The following is a 20,380-nucleotide window of genomic DNA, read 5'->3' as shown; positions in this document are numbered from 1 at the left end:
AATACATAGACTATGGACCACTATCAAAGAATTCATTCTGCTTCTCCTGAGATGAGGGCTGGCTGCACACCAGGCATTCCCCAGCACTGAAGCACCTCTAAAGTAGGACAGCTGTCACTTACAAATATAAGAATAAATTCTTATAATGTACATATGTATGTCTACTTTCCATTTCAGGTTATTGTACTTTATAAACATTAAGGTTTATGTTCATTTCTGACATGGTAGAAAGCTTCATTGATCTTCCTTAGTAGTAGTAGTATCTATTTTTCTTGAAAATCTAATATATATAAAAGCAAATTTGATCATATCATAACCAGCACCTCCTTGCCCCCTCAAACTTTCCCTACATGTGCCCTATCATGTTATACTCTAAGCCATGTTTTATTAATTAGTATGTTCATAGGTCCATGGTTGTTGGGCACCTACTGGAGCAAGGAAAACTACCAATGACCACACCCTCAAAAAGAATTAATCTCTATTTGCAGTAACCTAACAATAGTGATTCATTAAGGGCAGAGGGTCCTCCCCATCTATGCGGAAATTTAGCTGTCTTAATCTTGTGTAGTTGCATGTATGTAACCACAGCTGCTGTGATGTCCATCCTCTGTGACATAGCTTTGTCATGTCAACATGTGATCATATCACAGAGCTTTTCTGAAACACCTGGCTCTTACATTTTTGCTACTTCCTTGTCCCTGCTATTCCCTGACACTTGCTGGTTGTGTTTGGGGAAGAGGTTTATGACAATGGCCCTATAGGACTGGGAACATATTCTGTTTCCACTGGGACTATGAGCCACCATGCTGCTTGGTACTGACTACTTCCCATTATAAAATGAAGCTTCTTGACCAAGTTTTGGTGTATCCAGGTATGGTAGCTGGAATATGTTTGACCTAGGAAGTGGCTTATTAGGAGTTTTGGTAATTTTGCAGGTGTGCCCTGGTTGGGGCATATGTGTCAGTGTGGGAGTAGGCTTTGAGACCCTTTACCTAGTCATGTGGAAGCCAAATTTCCCCTGTTTGCCTTTAGATCAAACTAGAAATTCCAGCTTCTCCTCTCAGTCCACATCTGCCTGGATGCTGCCATGCTCCAGTGTTAGTAATGGAATGAATATCTGAACCTATAACCCAGTCCCAATTAAATATTGTCCTGTATATGTGTTGCATTGATCTTGCTGTTTCCTTCCAGCAATAAAACACAAAGACAGAAGTTGGTATCACGAGTGGTATTGTTGTGAAAGTCTTGACCATGCTTTTGTTCTCAAAAATGTGGATATGAGGGCTGTGAATTTGGGGGGCAGTGGTATGTTTTAACTGGGACGTTCTTCTGTTTTTATTGGATATTTTATTTATTTAAATTTCATTTTTACTTTTTATTGGATAATTTCTTTACTTATATTTAGTATGTTATCCCCTTTCCCTGTTTTCCCCCTCCCCGAAATCCTCTATCCAATATCCCCTCCACATGCTTCTATATAGGTATTCCTCTACCCACCCAACTCCCTGCCAACATATTCCCCTACACTCAGGCATCAAGACCAATGGCCTCTTATCCCCTTGGTGTCCAACAAGGACATCTTCTTTTACCTATGTGGCTGGATCCACAGATCCCTTCATTTGTACTCCTTGGTTGGTACTTTAGTACCTGAGGAACTCTGGGGAGGGGGTGTCTGGTGGTTGATATTGCTGTTGTTCCTATGCAGTTGCAGACCCCATCATCTCCTCCTGTCCTTTTGCTAACTCCTCCATTGGAGAACCAGTGCTCAGTCCAATGATCAGCTGTGAGTATCTGTCTCTGTTAGGCTCTGACAGAGCCTCTCAAGAGACAGGTATATTCTGCTCCTATCAGCATGTACTTCTTGGCATGAACAAGAGTGTCTATGTTTGGTGGCTGTATATGGGATAGTTCCCCAGGTGGGGAAGTCTCAGGATGGCCTTTCTTTCAGTTGCTGCTACACACATCATCTCCTTGATTTGCTGCCGTGAATATTTTGTTACTTCTTCTTAGAATGACCAAAACACCCACACTGTTCTTCCATCTTCTTCAGTTTCATGTGGTCTGTGAATTGTATCTTGGGTACTCCGATCTTTTGACCTAATATCCACTTATCAGTGAGTGCATACCATGTGTGTTCTTTTCTTATTGGGTTACTTCAGTAAGGATGATATTTTCTAGTTCCATCCATTTGCCTAAGTATTTCATGAAAACATTGTTTTAAGTAGCTGAGTTGTACTCCATTGTTTAAATGTACCACATTTTCTCTATGCATTTCGGTGTTGAAGGACATCTGCGTTCTTTCCAGGTTCTGGCTATTGTAAATCAGGCTGCTATAAGCATAGTGAAGTAAGTGTCTTAGTTATATGTTGGAATGTCTTCTGGGTATATGCCCAGGAGTGGTATATCTGGGTCCTCAGGTAATACTATGTCCAATTTACTCAGAAGAAGCCAGACTGATTTACAGAGTAGTTGTACCATGTTGCAATCCCATCAACAATGGAGGAGTGTTCCATTTTCTAGTAGGAATATGGAAGACTTTGATGCTGAGTGAGATTTATAATGTACAGACTTGCCCAAAGAGGATTTAGTGGAGAAGAATTTTAGTTAAGTGGCCTAGAGACTGTTTTGTGGTAGTGAGTTGAATGTGTCTGCTTTTTGCATTTGTCCATAGAATCTAACTGAGGCTAAGATGAAGTGATTTATATTATTATTTGCTTTGATGAATGCACTCTCAAAAAAGACCTGCAGTGACTTTGTTCTCTAATTTATCCTCATGAGGTACATTTTTGTCAAACATAGCAGGCTTAAAAAAATAAATCTAAACAAAATATATTGTAATAGTAAAGGGGCACAAGGAAGTGAAATGGAGCTGAATTCTATGTTCAAGGGGATAAAGAGATTAAGTGATTGGTGATTTCAGGGCCAGATCCCTTCCAGCTAAGCTTGTTGTTGTGTTTGCCATTGAACAAGGAATAGTTTTCCTATTAACCTGGAATGAACTCCCATCCATAAATAGAGGGCAATCTTGTGATCTAGATCTTGGCATTGGACAATATACAATTTTGATCCAGATCTTTTCGAACCATGGCTTTGAAACTCTTAGGCCCAGGCACTGTGGTAAAAAACACCTTTAATGCTAGAAGACAAAGGCAAACAGATCTAGGTGTTCAAGGCCAGCCAGTGAAGTTCTATGTGTAGAAAATCTTAAATCCAGGCATAGTGGTGCATGCCTTTAATCTCAGAATTCAGGAGGCAGAACCTTGAAGATCTCTGGTTCAAGGTCTTATCTACAGAACATGTGTCAGGACAGCCAAGCTTAGGCACTGAGGGAATTGGAAAACAGAGAGCTAGTAATAGTTTAAGGAAGTAGGGCATGTTCAGGCCTAGCAAGTAGTAGAAATGAGTAGCTTCAGCCATAATATCTGACTTTAGAGTAAAGAATAATACTAACTACAGGGATAAATGATGCTTCTTAGCTGAACCTAAGAAATTAGCAGTGGTTAAAATGAGACTAGTATCACTGAGGTGAAATCTTCTGGAAAGTGTTTTCTAATACCACAAATAGGCTGTGTTTGAAAGAGCATAGGTTGTACTTCTTGCTCCAGCTGCACTTGGTAATGAGTAAGAATCATCCTGGCTGTACTGATTTTGCAGATATGAAGGGGTCATGGAGGGCAGCTGAGGCTTGGTATTATGAGAGGCCAGGAAAGGCCACTGTGAAAGAGGCAACCTCAGTTGCAGTTGATAGCTCAAAACTGAGAGGGTCATACAAAGAAATTGAGGTTTTACACCATGAAGACAGCTTATGAAAGGCTATTGGTGAAGTCTAGTTACAGCAGAAGACCCCAGTATATTGAAGATGCCAGTATCATGGCATGAACCCCAAGCATAGCAGCAGCAAATGAGTGGAGTTAACCACATCTAGAATGCTACTAAAGGAAGGGCTGGAGAAGTGATGTAATGCTTTGGAGGAACCCAGAAGATCTTGAGTAGATCCCAGATATTGGAACAAGAAACTATGAGCCAAGAAAGCTGCTAGCAGGGTATGGAACCAACCCAGGAGAAAGAAGTTTATTGCAGTCATCACAGATGAAAAGGAGTAGGAGATCTGAAGTCTGCTTTGATATAAGACATGGAGATGCATAGTTTGGAGTTGCCTAGCTGGTTTCCTGTCTAGCTTTAGTCTAGTATTTCTCCACATGACATTTTGGAATAATATTATATGTCCTGTGATGATGGAGGTATATTATCTGCTGTTTGATTGTAGTCTCATAAGGGATTACATTTAAGTGATTAAATCTCAGAAAAGACTTAACTTTGGACTTTGGACATCGTTAAGACTGCTATAGACTATAGGGACTTTTAGTTGGACCAAATGCATTTTGTATTAAGGTATGTTTTGGTATGTTCCCCATAGACTCATGTGTTTGAACAGGCCAATGAAGAGTGGAATATGGTGGTTTGAATATTTTTGGTACAGGGAATGGCACTATTAGGAAATATGATATTGTTGGATTAAGTGTGCCTGTTTTAGAGAAAGTATATCTCTCTGGGGGTGAACTTTGAGGCCCTTGTCCTAAGTATGTGGAAGTCAGTCTTCTCCTATCTATCTATGGATGAAGATGTAGAAATTGTGGCTCCTTTTCACCACCAACCCCATCTGCCTGGATGCTGCTATGCTCCCACCTTGATAAGGAACTGAACCTATGATCCTGTAAGCCAGTCATAATTAAATGTTGTCATTCGCCATGAATGTCCGTCCCTCACCTGGTGTGGCTTAGGCCCTCCAGTTTCTGGCTATTATAAATAAAGCTATGAACATGAAAAAAAAATAATTAAATGTTGTCCCTTATAAGTGGTGCTTAATCATGGTGTCTTCTTGGCAATGAAAATCCAATTAGGTCTAGGTAATAAACATAAGTAATTAATAATGTAATTTTTTCACATGACCAGTAACAGAAAGATTATAGAAGATTTTGCCCTATGGCTCATGATCTTTTGATTTGATAGAATCAAAAGATTCATGAGCTTTTGATTTGATAGAATTAAAACATGACATCCTTCGTGTGGTAAATGCTTCAAATTCAGTAAGAAAGCAGTTAGTTATCCTCTAACAATGGTACCACTGGACATATCTTGCTTAGCATGTATCTAACTAGGAATGGTAGAAGTAAAGCCATTGATTATTATTTTCTCCCAGCAGCCTGAAACGGCAGGCTGACCCTTTGAAAGCTAGTCAAAGGACAAATGTTTCCTGATTGATTTGAGATTAAAACTCTATATCCTAGTGTCAAAGTATGTTGTATCTTCAGCAATAAGGTGTTACCATATCATTTTGGTGACTGAGCAAGTATAGAGACAATAGCCTGTGCTAGTTTGTAGTCCTCTGTGGGCCCTGCCTTGTGCTTTGATTTTAATTTAATAACTCATTATTTTATGGTTTAATTCTTCTCTAAAATCTTATTTTGGTTTTTATCTTAGGTTTTTTAATACAGAGTTACCTTGTGTAGAGTGCTAGAACTTACTCTGTAGACAAGGTTGACATCACTCTCAGAGATCTACCTGCTTCTGTCTCTGAATCCTGGGATTAAAAATGTGTATCACCACCATAACCTGCTCTATTTTGATTTTCCACTTATATTTTTTCATAGAGTATGTTGTCTTCAGGTTTTCCAAACCCACATCCTTACAGATATTCCCCAACTTTCCTAACCACAGAGTTTCATGTTCTTTTACTCTCTCTTTTTTTCTTTGATATTTTGTTGACATTTCAAATGTTAAACCGCTTCCTGGTTTCCTCTCAGCAAACCCTGTACTGCCTGCTTATATGAGGGTGCTCACCCACCCACCCAGCCAATCCTGCTTCATTGTCCATGCATTCTCCTAAGCTGGGGCATCTACCCTCCCATTGATGCTAGATAAGGCCATCTTTTGATATATATGCAGCTATAGCCAGAGTTTCCTCCATGTATACTCTTTAGATGGTGGTTTAGTCCCTGAGAGCTCTGCTATAGGATCTAGTTAGTTGATATTGTTGTTCTTCCTATAGGGTTGCAAACCCCTACAGCTTCTTCAGTCCTTCCCCTAACTCCTCCTTTTGGGTCCCCATGCTTAGTATGATGGTTGGCTACAAGCATCACCATCTGTATTGGGCAGCCTCTGGAAGAGACTCTCTGAAGACAGCTATAGCAAGCCCCTGTCAGCAAGCACTACTTGGCATTAGCAATAGCATTTGAGTTTGGTGATTCCATATACGATGCATCCCCATCTAGATCTGGCAGTTTCTGGATGGCCTTCCATTTAGTCTCTGCTCCACTCTGTATTTCCTTTAGACAGAAGCAATTCTGGGTTAAAATTTTGGAGATGGATGGGTGGTCACTCCTTGGTTACTCTTTTGTTGGTGGTTTAGCCCCTGGGATCTCTGGCCGGTCTATTTGGTTGATATTGCTGTTCATCCTATGGGCTTGCAACAACCTTCTGCTTTTTAAGTCTCTGCCCTACCTCCTCCATTGTGGCCCAGTGCTCAGTTCAATTGTGGGTTATGAGGATCGGCATCTGTATTGCTCAGATTCTGGCAGAGCCTCTCAGAGGACAGCTATATCAGGCTCTTGTCAACAAGTGCTTCTTGGCATCAGCAATAATGTCTGGGTTTGGTGTCTGTAGATGGGATGAATCCCTGGTTGGGCATTCTCTGGATGACCTATCCTTCGTTCTCTATTCCACTCTTTCCTCCTATATTTCCTTTAGACCAGATCAATTCTGGAATAATATATTTGAGGTTTGTTGGTGGCCCCATCCCTCAAATAGGGGCAGTGGTTATCCACTGGATATGGTCTCTACATGTTCTATTTCTCTTTTGTAGAGTGTTTCTGCTAGTGTCCTCCCTGTTGTGTCCTGTAAAACTCTTGAGTACCTGGAATCCTGGATTTTCTGATGGCTACACCCACCTCTCCTTCCTCCACTGCTACATACCTCCCTTCAATTTCCTGACCCTCTGTATTTCTCTGCTCCCTGTCTCCCCCCACACTGATCTTGTTCCTTTTTTCCCTCTCCTTCCTCTCTCCCTCTGGGGTCCATCTATCTCCTGTGACTATTTTGTCCCCCATTCTAAGTAGGACCGAAGCATCCATACTTTGGTCTTCCTTATTCTTGAGCTTCATATGGACTATAAGTTACATCATAAGTGTTTTGTACTTTTTTGCATAATATCCACTTATCAGTAGGTACCAAAACAAAAGAAATGTGAAAATCAGTCAAGTAAACAACACAAAATGTGAAAACCAAACAAGTAAGTAAACATAAAACAAAACAAACAGACAAAAAAACAGAGCAAACCACAGCAAAGAAATAAAACACACAATCTACCAAAGACATAAGGAATCTGTTTTGTGTTGTCAACTATAATCTTCTAACTAGTGATTCTGCATAAGGCTTTTTGAGGCCTTTTGTTTTTTTTAACACATCTTCTATTATTTCCTGTCCCTTGTCTTTCATTTTTCATCTCCATTTGATCCTTTAACGTTCAGAATCAGCCCTGCTGCTTTCTTAGCACACACTTTCATTCCTCTGGCTTATTGATTGTTTTAGAATAACTAAATACTGATTTTCTCCCAAATAATTCTGTATTTCTCTTAAAATAGTATTCATTGTTATTATATTCTGAGTTGTCTTTTATATCTTTTTAAAGGGTTATTTATTTATTTATTTATTTATTTATATTTAGTCTTTTATTACAATCAAATTGTTAACCCACTCCAAGTCTACCCTCTGACAGTCCTCATCTCATTCTTCCAATCCTGTTTCCAAGAGGAAGTCCCCACAACCACACCCCACACACTCTCACACTCCACAATGCTTCCTGCTTCTCAGGGACCTCAAATCTCTCAAGGATTAGGTGCCTCTCCACTTACTGAGGCCAGACAAAGCAGTCCTCTGCTCTATATGTGTTAGTGGCCTCATATCAGCTACTGTATGCTGCCTGGTTGGTGGCTGAATGTCTATGAGATCTCAGGAGGTCCAGGTTTGTTGAAACATCTGGTTTTTCTATGGGGTTATGCTCCTACTTAACTTCTCCCAGCCTTTCCCTAATCCAATTACAGGTGTCCACAACTTCAGATCATTGGGAAAGGGTAAGTATCTGCTTCTGTCTCAGTCAGCTTCTTATGAGCCTATTAGAGAGATGGTCTGCTAAGCTCCTATCTGTAAGTACATCACAGCATCTGTAGGAGTGTCAGGCATTGTAGTCTCCTCTTGATATGGGACCCACCTAGTGCCAGTCACTGGACCTCCTTTTATTCAGTTTTCATTTTTGTCCCTGCAGTTATTTTAGACAGCAATTATTTTGAGTCAGAGTTTTTGCTGTGTGACAAGAATCCAGTCCCTTCACTTGATACCCAGACATTCTACTGAAAGGTGGAGTCGACAAGTTCTCTCTCCCCACTTCTGGTTATTCCATCTAAAGTCCTTCCCATTAACCTTGTGATTCTCTCACTTCCCAGGTCTCTGGTACATTCTGAAGGGTTCACCCGAGGGCTGTGCTGGAGCATATAGGTGAGCCATCTGAGACTAGTCTGCACAGGTGAGAGTGTATACTACAGAAGCTAACAGCTTCTGGGACAGGCAGAAGCGATAGAGCTTCTGAAGCAGACACCATTTCGGGCTCCAGAGAATCAGGCTCCTTCCCTGCCAGAGGAGAGGTGTCTGCCCCTCCATGGAGGGTTTTGCTGAAGTATCTGGGGGATCAGCCTTGGTTCCTGGATCCTGCCAAGACTAGTGTACACAGGTGAGAGTGTGGACTTCAGAAGTCCCTGTTTTGGGCTTTCATCTTCTGCCAGGAGGCAGGTCCGAATGCCATATATCTGTGCACCTTCCCTGAAAGAGGAGAGCTTGCCAACAGAGAGTGCTCTGACCACTGAAACTCAGGAGAGATCTAGTCTTCCAGGTCTGCTGATAGAAGCTAACAGAATCATGAGATAAACAAGCTCTAACCAGAGACAACTATAACAACTAACTCCAGAGATTACCAAATGGTAATAAACTCAAACAAGTCAATGGCCTTTCTCTACACAAAGAGTAAAGAGGGTGAGAAAGAAATTAGGGAAACAAAACCCTTCTCAGTAGTCACAAATAATAAAAAATATCTTGGTGTGACTCTAACTAAGGAAGTGAAAGATCTGTATGATAAGAACTTCAAGTCTCTGAAGAAAGAAATTAAAGAAGATCTCAGAAGATGGAAAGATCTCCCATGCTCATGGATTGGCAGGATCAACATTGCAAAAATGGCTATCTTGCCAAAAGCAATCTACAGATTCAATGCAATCCCCATCAAAATTCCAACACAATTCTTCAACGAATAAGAAAGAGAAATCGGCAGATTCATCTGGAATAACAAAAAACCTAGGATAGCAAAAACTCTTCTCAAGGATAAAAGAACCTCTAGTGGAATCACCATGCCTGACCTAAAGCTGTACTACGGAGCAATTGTGATAAAAAACTGCATGGTACTGGTCTAGAGACAGACAAGTAGACAAATGGAATAGAATTGAAGACCCAGAAATGAACCCACACACCTATGGTCACTTGATCTTTGTCAAGGGAGGTAAAACCATCCAGTGGAAGAAAGACAGCATTTTCAACAAAGGGTGCTGGCACAACTGGTTGTTATCATGTAGAAGAATGTGAATCGATCCATTCCTATCTCCTTGTACTAAGGTCAAATCTAAATGGATCAAGGAACATCACGTAAAACCAGAGACACTGAAACTTATAGAGGAGAAAGTGGGGAAAAGCCTTGAAGATATGGGCACAGGGGGAAAATTCCTGAATAGAACAGCAATGGCTTGTGCTGTAAGACCAAGAATTGGCAAATGGGACCTCATGAAACTCTAAAGCTTCGGCAAAGCAAAAGACACCATCAATAAGACAAAAAGACCACCAACAGATTGGGAAAGGATCTTTACCTATCCTAAATCAGATAGGGGACTAATATCCAATATATATAAAAAACTCAAGAAGGTAGACTTCAGAAAAAACAAATAATCAAATTAAAAAATGGGTCTCAGAGCTAAACAAAGAATTCTCACCTGAGGAAGATTGAATGGCTGAGAAGTATCTGAAAAAATGTTCAGCATCCTTAATCACCAGGGAAATGCAAATCAAAACAACCCTGAGTTTCCAACTCACACCAGTAAGAATGGCTAAGTTCAAAAATTCAGGTAACAACAGATACTGGCGAGGATGTGGAGAAAGACGAACACTCCTCCATTGTTGGTGGATTTGCAAGCTTGTACAACCACTCTGGAAATCAGTCTGGCACTTCCTCAGAAAATTGGACATAGTACTACTGGAAGATCCCACAATATCTCTTCTGGGCATATATCCAGAAGATGTTCCAACTGGTAAGAAGGACACATGCTCCATTATGTTCATAGAAGCCTTATTTATGATAGCCAGAAGCTAGAAAGAACCTAGATGCCCCTCAACAGAGGAATGGATACTGAAAATATGATACATTTACATAATGGAGTACTACTCAGCCATTAAAAGAATGAATTTATGAAATTCCTAGGCAAATGGATGGACCTGGAGGGCACCATCCTGAGTGAGGAAACCCAATCACACAAGAACTCACATGATATGTACTCACTGATAAGTGGATATTAGCCCAGAAACTTAGAATACCCAAGATATAAGATTTAATTTGCAAAACACATGAAACTCAAGAAGAACGAAGATCAAAGTGTGGACACTTTGCCCCATCGTAGAATTAGGAACAAAACATCCATGGAAGGAGTTTCAGAGACAAAGTTTGGCGCTGAGAGGAAAGGATGGACAATCTAGAGACTGCCTTATCCGGGGACCGATCCCATAATCAGCCTCCAAATGCCGACACCATAGCATATACTAGCAAGATTTTGCTGAAAGGACCCAGATATAGCTGTCTCTTGTGAGACTATTCTGGGGCCTAGCAAACACAGAAGGAGATGCTCACAGTCAGATATTGTATGGATCACAGGGCCCCCAATGGAAGAGTTAGAGAAAGTACCCAAGGAGCTAAACGGATATGCAACCCTATATGTGGAACAACAATATAAAATAACCAGTACCCCCCGGAGCTCGTGTCTCTAGCTGCATATGTACCAGAAGATGTCCTATTTGGCCATCAGTGAAAGGGGAGGATCATTGTTCGTGCAAACTTTATATGCCTCAGTACAGGGGAACGCCAGGGCCAAGAAATGAGAGTGGGTGGGTAGGGGAGTTGTGGGGGGGAAGGATATGGGGGACTTTTGGGATAGCATTGGAAATGTAAATGAAGAAAATACCTAATAAAAAATAAAAAATAAAGGGTTCACCCATCCCCACATCTCAATGTTGTATATTTTTGTTCATTCGCCTGGCACTCGAGGCTTCAATCCTGGTCCTCTCCCCTAATACCTGAAAATTTTTCCTTTTCTCCTGCCCCTCCTCATCACCCCTCCCAACCAGTTTGCTCCCTTCCTCTTCCCTCAAGTTTCTTGTTCAATAAATCATTCAAAAAAGACCTCATAAAATGGAGAGACCTCTCCTCCTCATGAATTGGTAGGATTAACATAGTAAAAATGGCAATCCTACAAAAAGCAATGTATAGATTCACTGCAATTCCGTTAATATTCCAACAGAAAAATTTAAAGATATTGAAAGAGAAATTTTAAGTTTCCTATGGGAAAACAAAAAACCCAGTATAGCAAAAACAAGTTCTAACAATAAAATAACTTCTTGGGGAATCACCATTTCTGACCTCAAGCTATAATACAGAGCTATAGTTATACAAATGGCATACACAGACAGACATATAGATCAAGGGAATAGAATTGAACACTCAGAAATAAAACAACACACTTATGGACATGATCTTTGACAAAGAAGTCCTTTATATCTTTTAAAATACTTTAAACCTTTTTTTTGTTTTTGTTGTTTTGAGATAGGAATTCATTTCAGCTGGGTTAGCCTGGAACTCCTGATTCTCATGTCTCCAAATATTATATACCTGACATAACATCTTTTTCTTGATAAATACCAAGCATACTTATTTTAAATATGCTATTTTGTAATCCTAGTATCTGAAACATTACAGGTTGTATCTCCTGTGTGTGCTGGCTTTTGTTAATGGTTACATTTTCAATGTGTCATTCACTGAATTTCTTCTCAATGGTGCAGAACCTATCTGAGGCATGTCATGCACACTGATAACTTTCTCAGTAATCTTTCTTCCATTCAGTGCCTGGGAAGTTGGCAGGCAGGGCTCCCTTCTATTATAAATGTGATCTGCCAGAGAAAAGAGCTAGGTTCCAAATCAGAAGGAAAATAATTTCCTTTTCTCTACAAAAATACTATCAAGAAGGCTGTCATAGGTGTTGTTAAGGAATAGAGTATACCTTCTTAGGTGTATTGATATGATCATACCATATAAATTGTTATTAACTTTGGGTTTTCTTTATAAAAGTAGAACACCATATAAATTTTCTGAATAATGTATCATTTCAAAGAGGCTACAACTGTTCCTCCTACATATAGCTTACAAGGATACAGTTGGTAGTGACTGAACACAGAGTAAATAAAATTGTTTATAGTCTACAGCACCACAGAGAGTCACATATGGGCAGCAGATAACATTTGCATTGAGGTACTGGAAGCTGATAACATACATTCATCCAGGTTGAGAGCTTCATAAACCATTACTATGCTACAGAATTTTTCCCTGCTGGTGGTGGGTTTACTAAGGTTGGAAGTTTGGTGGTATGAAGGTTACTGTGACTTCCACATTTCTTTCTCCAGTGAGAAGATGCACTAACCTCTACCTTTGTTAGAATGTGAGCTGCTAAGGAACACAATGAGCAGTTGTGAGCCTTCCTTATGTTTCATGTATAGAGCTGTAGGTGGGCATCACTACCTGAGGTAAAGTCAGATGTTGTGCTTCCTGTGTATCTGTGAATAGTTTGTGTCTGCCAGATCCTTTCTGTCTTTGCTCATGTTCATTACAATGCTTTTTTGACTGTACCTATCATATCTCATGACTGGCTAATGTGCACACTCATTCCTATTTTATTTTACCTTCTTTTCTATTATTCATGAGCCACTTGGCTATTTATCTTCCTCTTTTGTTCTATTGTAAATCTATATAGTCTGTTTTCTCAAACTTATATTGTGGGAAGCTGCCCTCACATTCGCCATTACAAGATGGCACTGACATCCTGTGTTCTAAGTAGTAAACAAATAATCTGCGCATGTGCCAGGGTAGTTTTCCACTCCATGTGCTCTGCCTTCCCCAAGACGACAACTCGGCCAATGTGCTGCAGCCAATCAGGGAGCGACATGTCCTAGGCAGAGGATAATTCTCCTTAAAAGGGACAGGGTTTTGCCATTTTCTCTCTTGCTCCTGAAGAAGTAAGCAATAAAGCTTTTGCCGCAGAAAATTCCGGTTGTCCTGAGCGTGTTCTTTCCGGTGGGAACAAAAGCTCAGGATATCATATCTAGGGCTCAATAACATTGACTTCTTTTGAAGATTTTCCCTTTGTCATCTGAGTTCTTTAGGTTTTACCCCTGCTTCATCTTCTTTGATATATCTTCTCATTGCACAACCTAGATTTAATGTCACTTGCCCAAGACAACATTAAAATCCCGATCCTCCTACAATTGCCTCCCAAATGCTGAAGCTACATTTGTCCTCCACTGCATCTGTCCACATTAATTATTTAGGGTTTGAATGATCATTTTCCATAGATTCATTATTCTTCTTGCCATGCCTATTATGAGAAAGGCTGACTGCAACACTCTGCTTTGGAGTTTCACTGCTACTGAACCTTAGTCTATATAGGGATCAACATCATTTCCTTTCACAAATGTATTGAATGAAATTTTAATTATTAGTTAATATTTGACCATGTCCTTGTTCAAAATCCAATTCTGGCATGATTTGTAACACTAGTCATTCAGATTTCCAAAGCCTTATCATCTGTGTTTACCCCCAAATACTGAGTTAATACGTATGTATCACTTTTCATTTAATTTATTTTTTATTCAACGTTTAAGATTCTTTTTTACCAGAAGGTAGGTGTGGCACCTAGTACACTAAACAGCAGAGATTATAGTTGTGTTGAATGCAGGGAAGACATTCAATCACCATGTTTCAGTGTAGACCTGATAGCTCTGATGTACAGAACTCAAAATTAAGAGTCAATGTAGTACTCACAACTGTCATTTGAAATTATCCTACACACTTTGTATTTCTCTTTAAAATCAGTCATCTAAGACTTTGTCCTGGGATGTCACATACATTTATTTCTTCCTTTTTTTGTTAGCCATCATTGCACAAAGTATCTCAGAATAATAACTTCAATATAAAATTATCACTTATTGTTTCAAATGCTGAAGAATAATTTTGTTTACTGTACAAAATTACTATTATCAAAAAGATAAGACATTGATTTGTGCTCAAGAGACAATTTATATCTTTAGTTTTTAATATGATTATTATTTTGTGTGGATGTATGTGCATATATACACATGTATCGATATACATATATATAAATAATTATATGATATATACATCATTGTCAATTCAATTTGTTTCATAACTCATGACCTACAACAATATAAGCTTCAAATTTTAAAATCTGCCTCTTTGTCTGTTTATAGTGATTAGATGGTAATGAAATCACTACAGAAAGAGGGAGACTGTGTACATTTCAGTGGGACATGTATTTATGATGATGACTGTAGTAAAAGACATCCTTGTATCTGTGAAATGAGAATGGACTAAGTCCCTGCATCAATGTGCAGTATAATGGAAAGGTAAAAATGAAATATCATCTTCATTTATTTCATGTGATGATTTGTAACTAGTTACCAACTAGAAGTTTTAATCATAGGTCTCAGTCTCCTGTGTGAACAGAGACATGAGCTATTAAGGGAAAAATATTCTTCTGAAATCTGGGTGAACACAAGGGAAGCCATCTTCCTTCCTGGCACACAGAGCAGCATTTGTCTAGAGAATGGTCGCCCTTTGCTCCAATACCCTGAGGATTCAGCTTTCTCCTGAATGATACACAGAACCATATAGAGAACCCTATAAATAAGAAACATACAGTAATGTCGTTAGGATATATTTATATCCCAGGGCTTTGACTGCTCAATTAATAACTAATTTGTAGTTGTGGGAGTCTGTTTGTTGGTTAGTTACTATTTGTTGTTTCTTGCTTGTAGATAAATTTATCTTTAGAAAAAGGCTTTTGTTTGCTGTCAAATACAATTTCACACTTCATGACTTAATGCCCAGCTAGTTAAAAAAAGTCATAGAATCTTCCATATTCCATATATGTTCTCATTCTTTCTCTGTCTCTCTATGATACATTTGATGATAAATTGAAACTACGTAGATACAGTAAAATGAATTCAGGCTACTGGATATGGTGGCTCAGAATTATAAACCTTCTACATACATGAATTTGAGGGCTACCTAGGCTATATAGTACATTTGAACATCATTGGCTATAGAGTGAGACTGTCTCATGAATCCTGATAATGATGGTAGTAATAATAAGAATATAGTTTATAGATATTTTTGAAGGGAGAAGCAATTGCTTTGATAGAATTATAGTAAATTGATTAAACTCAAGGCATTTATTATTGATCAAGTGATATGTTACTTTCTCTGATCCACATTTATATTTGTCAGTTTTCTGGATGATTTCACTACATATGCATGGTCAATTTCATGCTGTATAGTCCTGGGTAGTTTCCTGTGACCTTCAGTTTTGAAGTGGTTATTAACTTGGGATTTCTTTCTGGTTTTGATCCTGACATTGAAAAAAAATCAAGTCTTAAAGTTGGAGTGTGTATGTAACATTATGTATCTATAGTAAGTCATAAGAAATAAGAATTATACCAAATGTGCACTCCTTTTCAACCGTTGTGCCCAGTAGTTTTATGAGCATATGACACAAGATATAATCTTATCAGAGGAGGGAACCTCAATTCTGAAAGTGCCTTAATAAGATCTGGCTCGAGGTAAGCCTGCAGACATTTTCTCATGTAATGAGAACACTTCCATACTGCTGTTCATCACCAAGGAAGTCAGGACTGGAACTCAAGCAGGTCAGAAAGCAGGAGCCGATGCAGAGGCCATGGAGGGATGTTCTTTACTGGCTTGCCTCCCCTGGCTTGATCAGCCTGCTCTCTTATAGAACCAAGACTACCAGCCCAGAGATGATCCCACCCACAAGGGGCCTTTCCCCCTTGATCACTAATTGAGAAAATGCCTGACAGTTGTATCTCATGGAGGCATTTCCTCAACTGAAGGTCCTTTCTCAGTGATAACTCCAGCTGTGTCAAGTTGACACAAAACTAGCCAGTACAATTGACCCCTTGTCAACTTGACACACAAACACATCACAGGTAAGCCTCAACCCTTACAATCTTATTCATCCCCAAGATCTAAATAACTTTAAAAGTCCCACAGTCTTTACATATTCTTAAAATTTCAATCTCTTTAAAATATCCATCTCTTTTAAAATCCAAAGTCTTTTTACAATTAAAACTCTCTTAACTGTGGGCTCCACTAAAACAGTTTCTTCCTTCAAGAGGGAAAATATTATGGCACAGTCACAATGAAAAGCAAAAATCAATCTCCAACCGTCCAATGTCTGGGATCCAACTCACGATCTTCTGGGCTTCTCCAAGGGCTTGGGTCACTTCTCCAGCCATGCCCTTTGTAGCACAGGCGTCGTCCTCTAGGCTCCAGATGCCTGTACTCCACTGTTGCTGCTGCTGCTCTTGGTGGGCATCTCATGGTACTGGCATCTCCAAAACACTGCATGACCCCTTCAGTCCTGGGCCTTCAATTGCAACTGAGGCTGCACCTTCACCCATGGCCTTCCATGGCCTCTCACAGTGCTGAGCCTCAGCTGCTCTGCTTGACCCCTTCATGCCTTCAAAACCAGTACCACCTGGGTGACCCTTACACATTACCAAGTCCCGCTGCAGCAGTAGTACAACCTTGGCCATCTCTAGAACACAGCCTCTTTGTGCTTTCGGGAAAACACTTCCCAGAAGATGTCACCTCAATGATGTTGGTCTCTTCTTAATCACCGCTAATTTCTTAGCTCCAGCTAACCAGCATCAATAGTCCCAGTAATGCAAAGTTTGTGCTTTAGTAGTTCTGGTATCTTGTTGATCACAGCTGATTCTTCAGCCCCAGCTAACCAGAACTACAGAATCTTCACAATCAAAACAGCAATGGCCCTGAAAAGAGTCTTTAATTTTCCCTCTGAAATTTCACAAACCAGACCTCCATCTTCTGCAGTGTTCTCAACATTATCTTCCAAGCTCCTATACAACATCCGACAGAGCTCTTAACAATGGATGGATCTTCAAGCCCAAAGTTCCAAAGTCCTTCCACCGTCCTCCCCAAAACATGGTCAGATTGTCACAGGAATACCCCACTCTGCTGGTACCAATTTGTCTTAGTCAGGGTTTCTATTCCTGCACAAACATCATGACCAAGAAGCAAGTTGGGGAGGAAAGGGTTTATTCGGCTTACACTTCCATACTGCTGTTCATCACCAAGGAAGTCAGGACTGGAACTCAAGCAGGTCAGAAAGCAGGAGCCGATGCAGAGGCCATGGAGGGATGTTCTTTACTGGCTTGCCTCCCCTGGCTTGATCAGCCTGCTCTCTTATAGAACCACCCACAAGGGGCCTTTCCCCCTTGATCACTAATTGAGAAAATGCCTGACAGTTGTATCTCATGGAGGCATTTCCTCAACTGAAGGTACTTTCTCTGTGATAACTCCAGCTGTGTCAAATTGACACAAAACTAGCCAGTACAATAGTGTTACATCACAATAATATAAAGCCAGAATAAGAGATCCACCAAGCCCTAACATAGAAATGCTTTACTTGCCAAAGTTCATTTCTGCCCCATGCTCTCTGTGCCTGATCCAAGCAGGTAGATATTTGCAGTCTTGTAGTGTAAATTAGTGTGGCCTACTTCAGAGTGTAATATATTCTGTACAGATTAGTATTTGACTACATTTTCTCTGTATGTGTTTTATTAATATTGATGTCTTTAGCTAGCTCATACTTTTTCACAAATCAGTGATTCATGTTTTATTAATGAGCACTTTCCAGTTATACTAATAACCACGATATGCCTCCATTCACATGTGAGCATATAATATGATTCCAAGTTTTACAATTTTGAATGAAGTTGTCATGCCAATTGTATTTGTCACTGTGTGAAATATATTTTATACATTTATGTTTTATCTATCAATTCAATCAATCAATTTCTTTATCTATTGATCTATCTGTTGATCAATCTATCTATTGTTTTATCTATCTATCATCTATCTATCTATCTATCTATCTATCTATCTATCTATCTATCATCTATTTTGGTAAACATCCATAGCTATGATATTTGTTTTCCAGTCTTGTATCTCCATCCTTTGAGAATGTGAGCTTATAGAAGCCTTTTCTTCACAAATTACCCAATATTAGGTATTTTATTACAATAACATGTAACTGGATACTATTCCTTAGATAAACTGAAATTACATCTACCTACCTTTTCAATATTTCGTCTCGACCCATAGGTGCCACAGTCCCTGCTTGCCGCAGTCTCAGACCTGCAGAGACAAGACTGACAAAGACACCAAGGTGGGTTTATGCAGCAACTTCTTTACTTCCTGCTTTTTCCCCTCCAGCTTGCTTTCCCAGCAGGTTCTTCTTTCTCCATCCTTCTTTCAGCAAGGGCTAAACTCCTATCCTCGCAGCGACTGGCCTCACCTTGCTCCAAACCACCTCATACAATCAGGATCACACACACCCCAGGCTCAGGTCGGTCACAGATAGGCAGACAGATCCAGATCACAAGGAACACGCATGCAGTTTCACTGCGCATGCTTGAGCAAGGCAGTAAACACATGTGGCTCACAGGGCCCAGCACCATGCCGACCATGCACCCATACCCACTTCCTGCACATAGACAAATGTATTCACTGTTGATTGATTGTCAAATATACTTTACCACATTTGTTATTGGTATATTTCTTATCCATTTTATATAGCTTTCTCTGCTTGGAAGATGTGTTTATACAAAATTATTTAGTATTTGACAGTTTCCCAAATGCATTTAATACATTAGGGTCATACTTATCTCCCTGAATCTGATCTCTGCCTACACCATGTACTGGCTAGTTTTGTGTCAACTTGACACAGCTGGAGTTATCACAGAGAAAGGAGCTTTGTTGAGTGTGATGGTTTGTATATTCTTGGACCAGGGAGTGGCAACATCTGAAAGTGTGGCCTTGTTGGAATAGGTTTGACCTGGTTGGAATGGGTGTGTCACTGTGGGTGTGGATAAAAGATCCTCACCCTAGTTGCCTGGAAGTCAGTCTTCCACTAGCAGCCTTTGAATGAAGACATAGAACTCTCAGCTCCTCCTGTACCATGCCTACCTGGATACTGCCATGTTCCCACCTTGTTGATAATGGACTGAACCTCTGACCCTATAAGCCAGGTGCAATTAAATGTTGGTTTTTATAAGACTTGCCTTGGTCATGATACCTGTTCACAGCAGTAAAACCCTAACTAAGACAGAAGTTGGTACTGGGAGTGGGGTATTGCTGTCATAGGCATGACCATGTTTTTATTTGAAAGAATGTGGATTTTGGACTTTGGGTTTGGAACTCAGTGGAATGCTTTAAATGGAGCTTAATGGGTTATCCTAGTAAGAATATGGAAGACTTTGTTTCTGGGAGTAATTTGAACTGTGTTGACCTGGCCCAAGAGATTTCAAAGGAGAAGAATTTCAGTATGTGGCATTGAAAGACCCCCGATGGGAGACCCTCACTCAAGTCTCGGGAATAGTGTGCACCCAGCGAGACACTGAGACCTAACTTGCTGTAATCACACGAGGAAGTTTATTAACAGCAAGAAGATGAGACAAGAGCTCAAACCAGCATGCCGGGGCCAAGACTCATACGCCACGCAGGGGTAGAAGAGTTCGACCCCGACCCTATTTTTCAGCAGGCTTATAAAGGCAAAAATCACAAACCAGGGGGAGGATCAGGGAGGAAATGGGGGAAGTCTAGGGGCAGATATTTACTTCAAGGCACCTAGGACATTGAAACATTCTGTGGTTGATTTTCTCAAAAGTTCTGGGTAATTAGGCCATCTGGCAGGGGGCCGGGGCCCATATTCTCAGGACAGTCAGTATTTTCCATTCTTCATTTCCCCACTTCTTCTTGTGAGTAGCTCTAATATTAGAGCAACCCCTCTTCTTTTTCTGGCAAAGTCTGGTACTGTTGTCAGAGCACCATTACCTGTACAGCATTAACCCT

The 20,380-nt window shown here is 40.0% G+C and overlaps 1 long non-coding RNA gene across 1 annotated transcript; it reads left to right on the top strand.

The window, feature by feature from the left end:
• Positions 1 to 713: 713 nt before the first annotated feature.
• Positions 714 to 18,724, top strand: Gm40404. The gene is made up of 3 exons (XR_869483.1): positions 714 to 871; positions 8,499 to 8,550; positions 18,632 to 18,724. It is a non-coding gene; the product is annotated as a predicted gene, 40404 (long non-coding RNA).
• The last annotated feature ends 1,656 nt before the right edge of the window (positions 18,725 to 20,380 follow it).

This window comes from Mus musculus, chromosome 6 (assembly GCF_000001635.26).
Source record: "Mus musculus strain C57BL/6J chromosome 6, GRCm38.p6 C57BL/6J".
Classification (NCBI taxonomy): Eukaryota; Metazoa; Chordata; class Mammalia; order Rodentia; family Muridae; genus Mus; species Mus musculus.
This window is presented reverse-complemented; position numbering and strand designations above follow the sequence as displayed.